We start from the raw sequence: 6,000 nt of genomic DNA on the forward strand, positions 1-6,000 counted from the left end.
GGTTCCTGGCATTAGCCTGGCCCAGCCCTGGCCATCGAGGTCATTTGTGGGAGTGAACCAGCGGGTGGAAGATCCCCTTCATTCTGTCTCTCAGCCTCCGGGCTGAGGCTCAGCGAGAGATGACTCATCTTCCGAGATCCCACAGTCACACGGGCGCAGAGCTGGGATTTGAACCCCAGGATCATCCAGTGCTCACCTTCACCACAGCAGAACCCTGACTTCCAGGTCAAGAACCAGCTCATCTTGGCAGCACTGATCCCGCGAGAACTGCTTGATTTTCTGCTCGGTGTCCTGCACTGCGCCTCCTTCCATGCTCTGTGAGGTTGAAGGTTGTGCCACGGTGGCACACGCTGTGTCCAAGGGTCTCTTACGGATCTTGGGAGGGTTTCATCTGCAGGACCAGGATGCTCCTGGCATTGAATCCACTCTGCTTTACCCAGAACTGAAAGGGGCGCCTCCCAGACTTTCTCCAAGTACCTGAAGGACTGCAGAAAGGGGCAGAGAGACGGGGGACGTTTCCCCCTCTGTTTGCACCCTCCGTGGGCTGCTTTCGCCTCACAAGTCAGCTCTGAACCAGCTGCAGGTGAAAACTGAGCTCGTTTCCACCTTTAACGTTTAAACTGGAACCAAGACTTCTCTGGAGTTTGCTCTTCCTGTTGAATGCTGCCTAGACAAGGAGCTGAGAGACAATTCAGGTGTCCACTAGGGCCTCCCACAAAGTGTCCTCCTGGTACCTTCCCAGAATACCCTGCAGTTCATCTCCTTCCGAAGCCAGGGGGTGCTGACTGCACAAGGATCAGGGGCCCAGTGGTTTGGGCTGAACCCGAGGGGTCTTGGGGCTTGGAATCGACTGAGATCTTTATTTTCTAAGAGCAAAGCCATGTGTCCCCTTCCTTGTTTATTTCTTTATATCTAGGTGAGCCATTACCCCATAGGGTGGAGGGCATCTTTCAAAAGGTGTTTTTGAGGCTGGGGGAGGGGCAGGTATGTGGTGCAGTGGTGAGTTGCTGTCTGGGATGCCCACATCCCATCCCAGAGTCCATGGCTTCAAGCATTGGCTCTGATTCCAATTCAGCTTCCAGCTAATCATCTCCCTGGCAGCAGATGATGGCTCAAGTACTTGAGTCTTTCCACACCAGAGAACGGGACTGAGTTCTAGGCTCCTGGCTTCAGCCTGGCACAGTCCTGATGGTTGCAGGCATTTGGTGAGTGAACCAGTGGATGGAAGATCTCTGCCTCTCTGCCTTTCGAATAAAATGAAACGATAATCAATCAATAAATAAAGAATCATCTACAGAGGTGCCTGTGTTGTCCAGGGCTTTGCTTTTTTCTTCTTCTCATGACTTCCTTTTAAAAAGCAAAGGATAGTATGGTGAATACCCATTGACCTTAAAATGCCTGAACTCGGTGGGTGTGAGAGCAGGTATGGTGGAAAGAATCACTATATTCCTAAAGTCGTACTTATGAAATTTGTATTCCTGAAATAAAAGGTTTATTTTTGAAAAAAATTCCTCAATTAGAGGCTGGCACTGTGCAGTAGCATGTAATGCCACTGCCTGCAGTGCTGGCATCCCATATGGGGGCCGGTTCACATCCCAGCTGCTCCACTTCCAGTCCAGATCTCTGCTATGGCCTGGGAAAGCAGTAGAAGATGGCCAAGTCCTTGGGCCCCTGCACTCTCATGGGGGATCCAGAAGAAGCTCCTGGCTTGTGTTTGGATCAGTGCAACTCCAGCCATTTTAGCCAATTGGGGAGTGAACCAGCAGATGGAAGGCCTCTCTCTCTCTCCCTCTCTCTCTCCCTGTCTCTCTCTTTGCCTCTTCCTCTCTGTACTCTTTGAAGTAAGTAAATGAATCTGTTTAAAAAATGCCTACATTGATGCCCATTTTGGAGTTAAACAGGGACCCTATGAAATTAGAAAAACAAATGGCAAAGAAATTGGAACTCAGGTGGGATTAATTATTCTTGGGACTATGACCTTTTGTTTGCATGTACCAATGGTATGGATGATGTTGTACAGAGGTGTTTTAATAGCCCTTGAAGAGGCTGGCTCCGTGGCTCAATAGGCTAATCCTGCACCTGCGGCACTGACACACGAGTTTCTAGTCCCAGTTGGGGCGCCGGATTCTGTGCCAGTTACCCCTCTTCCAGGCCAGCTCTCTGCTGTGGCTCGGGAGTGCAGTGGATGATGGCCCAAGTCCTTGGGCCCTGCACCCCATGGGAGACCAGGAGAAGCACCTGGCTCCTGCCTTCAGATCAGCGCGGTGCGCCAGATGCAGCGGCCCTGGAGGGTGAACCAACGGGAAAGGAAGACCTTTCTCTCTGTCTCTCTCTCTCTCTGCCAACTCTTCCTGTCAAAAAAATAGCTCTTGAAGAAAGGATTCCTACATTGATATCAGAAAGATCATAAATATAAAGGTTCCTCAAAACTTTTGAGGAAAAATATAATTGAAATTTTGAGCTTAATTGGGTGAAAAAAATGTTTTTTCATCTTGCATGGAAAATGTGCATTGTAAGAAAACTATTCATGAACTTCAAAATTTCTCTTGCAGAAAATAAACATTAGATTCCATTTTCCATGAGCTAGTCATGCTAGAAAAATTGATTCCTCTATAGACCCATAGTGTCATCGTGACAGCTTGTCAATCTCCCCTCTGACGCTAGGTGGCGGTCTATACCCACCTAAAACAACTCCCTCTTTGCTGAGCCCCAACTCTGGAAGACACAGCTTCAGTCTCTGAGCACTCAGCAGACGCCAAGCTCCTTCCGTGGAGGAGCTCCTGTCACTCCTGGAGGAGCCCGTGACGGGAGTTCCCAGATCCCCACGCGTGGGGAAATCGAGCCTCAGACAGGTGATGTGGCTGCTCAGAGCCCTGCTGCACGAAGAGCTGTGGTATGTCTTTTCCTTCTTTCTCCTTCTTCTTTTTTTAAATGTATTTCTTATGTTTTACTTTTGAAAGGGTTCGGGGCCGCCACTCGGGCTCGCGTCCTCTGTCGAGGCGGCAGTCGGGCGATGGCGGCGGCGGCGGCTCACCTGGACGCCCTTCTCCTCAGGGCGGCTGTGGACTTGGCGGGTGTTGTGGATCCTGCGGGGCGCCCTTTGGGCTGCGGGCCGGCTCCCTCTGGGCTTTGTATTCCTGAGGCCCACAGGCGCAGGCCCGAGTTCGGGGGTAGTCCTGTGCATGGGGGCGCTCAGGCAGGGACGGCCCGCGGGCCGCTGTCCGGGTCCAGGCTCCTGGTCCTTAGCTTTGCGGGCCGAGCTCCAGGCAGGCGGTGGAGAGGACGCTGCCATCCGATGGCGGTGGTGCCCTGTTAAACTTGGTGTGTCCCTGGGCCGGGTGCGGGGTGCATCTATCCTACACCTTCTCTTTTTGAGAGGCCGACTTGCGCCCTATGTGAGTCATTTCTGCGGGGCATGGACGCCATCCTCGCGAGTCCTGAAGACTCCGGGCGGGGCTGAACTGGAATCCTGCTTGGGATGCATTCTCTGCTGAGCTTGCTTTTTCATGGGGATGGTCGGGCTCTTCCCTGGGGATCGGGATAAAGGCCTGCGCAGGTGAGGCTTGGGAGCAAGGAGCTGCGGGGCGCCCCATAGGTGTGGTGGAGCCCAGCGCCTACAGCAGGCAGGGACCCCAGCCCCGGCCCCCACGGCGGGTGGCAGATTTCCAAAGTTGGTGTTTTCACTACGTTGGAAACACCAAGGCCCTGGACAAGGCTGGAGTACCGAGGGCGATTATATGTACAAGCATCGTGCTTTCTGTACTCTTTTGCAATCCAATCCCAGCGCCAGGCAAGACACCCACCAGACTTCCTCTAGCAGCCAGTGGTAGGATGGGCGGGCCTGGAGCTGGCTGAGAGCCCGGGTGGCCAGCCTGAGGGGGAGGTCTGGGTGCAACACAGTCACTGTCACTGCCAGCAGGCAGGCCAGCACCACCAGACCAGTGAGATTGACAAGCACGAAGCTGGCCAGGAGCTCCAGCGCAGATGAGGTTAGGAAGGCAGGGTAGCTGGGAGGGAAGAGACCACGCATTCTAAAGGGAAGGCAAGCTGGCTCCGGGAGACATCCCAGCCTTGCAAGCCTAGTGTGGTGTCCCAAGGCCAGGCAGTGGGTCAGAGGAGGAGACCGGGAAGGGATGGCAAGGGATGGGGCTGGGGTCGGAGTCGGGGCCGGACCCAGGCTGGGGCAGTGTGGGGGCGGTGTAGGCTGGGCGCTGGTCCAGCAACGCAGGTGTCCCTGTCCCCACCCGGTCCCTGTCCCGTTCGTGGCGCTGTGCGCCCAAAGGGAAAGTGGGAGAGGGAGTCAGTCTCTGCAAACCCAGCCTCCTACTCCTCTGGGCGCCACCATCCTGTGTCTGAAGGGGTGGGGCAAAAGGCGTGACAAGGAGAGGGGCACGACCAACTTCGGCCAATCGGTGAGGCCAACCTGAGAGTCGCCAGCTGTCATTGGTCCGTTTAAGCAGCGCCCAATTGGGAGGGGGCGGAGGCGTATTAAAATCTCGCCCCAGTTGGCAGGGTGATCCCTCCAAGGACAGGCAGCATTGAACAGGTCCCAGCCTAGCCCCGCCGCCTAAAAAAGCTGGAACGTGGACTTGGCTAAAATCGGATGCCCTTCTTCCTCCTGGCCCGGAACCTGAGCTCCACAGGCTGCGGTCGGGGCTCCTCCTAGGTGTCCCGATCAGGCTCGCCGCCTGCTCCTCCTCACTCCATTCCTGGGTCCTGTCACTGACGCCACGCCTACAGCGCCCAGTTCACACAAGGAACAGAAACACTGCCTGTTTCCAGCCACTCGCGAGGCGAACATTGTCCCGGAGGTTCCACACTGCTGGTCCAAGCTTGCTTCTCCAGGTTTTTCCCGAATTCTCGCAGGATCTCCTGGTCCACAGACGGGAGGCAGCTCAGCTCCCTAGTGGGCGCCCAGCACTACATGCGCTCTAACTGCCGCTGGGCGTCTGCGCCCGCTGGGCTCTGGGCTCTGTCAGAAGCTGGCCATTTCCTAGATAATAGCCCAGACATGTTTGAGACGGTGTCCCGAACACAAGTCTGCTGAGAATCCCTGCGGGTTCTGCGTCAGCCCTCCGATGGTCAGCTGCGCCTTGATCAGCTCCCCAGTGTCTGCTACATCAGACTGCAGAATTTCTACCCCCAGTGTGTCCAGGCTCTGAGCACAAAACGCTGATTTCTCCGAACAAAGGAAAGTAGAGGACACACGAGTTTTGTCCATCGTCTGGTACGATGGTTATTGCTGCCGATGTTGTTATTGTCCCTCCATACATCCTTTCCCCTATTCCTTTATTTAAATAAAACTTATTAATCATTTTCACTTGAAAGGTAAAGAGACAGAGAGCAAGATCTTCTATGTGCTGGTTCATGGGGAGCCTGGACTCAATCCCAGTCTCCCCTCCTGGCTGGCAAGGACCCAAGTACCTGAGCCCTCCCCTGCTGCCTCCAGGGTGCACATTAGCGGGAAGCCAGACTGGAAGCAGAGGCGTCAGGACTTGACCAGGCACTCCACTCTGGGATGCAGGCACGCTGGGCGGCAAATGCCCATGCCCCTGCCCCCAGTTGCACATCTTGGGGAACATGCGCTCCTTCCTTCCCAGATTCTGATCCCACCAGCCTTACCCTCTCCTCAGGAGTCTGACTTGCCTGGCGAGCTGATGCCACAGACAGCTTCCACCCCCGCCCCGCTTCAGAGACATTGCCCTTCCCATCTCCTTTCTGTTCCGTCATAGCCTCCTCTCCCCTGTGCAAGCGCATCTCTAAATCTGTATCTTCAGCCTGAAGCTCTCTTGCAAAGTTGAGGTTGAACAGCTCCCCGGGGCACGGCCGCTCCTGGATGCTCCCTGGGGCTTCATGTGTCTGCACTTGAGCAAATAAGCAGCAGATCTGCACACCAGGAAGCGTGCAAAGGCCGTCTCTGTGTCGGTGGGACCCTCTACGAGAGGATTTCCATCAGCTGTAGACCCAGACCACCCTTGGAGTGAGCTGGGATTTTGCAAA

This window comes from Oryctolagus cuniculus, chromosome 2, assembly GCF_051225735.1.
Source record: "Oryctolagus cuniculus isolate XC-2025 breed Fujian yellow rabbit chromosome 2, ASM5122573v1, whole genome shotgun sequence".
Classification (NCBI taxonomy): Eukaryota; Metazoa; Chordata; class Mammalia; order Lagomorpha; family Leporidae; genus Oryctolagus; species Oryctolagus cuniculus.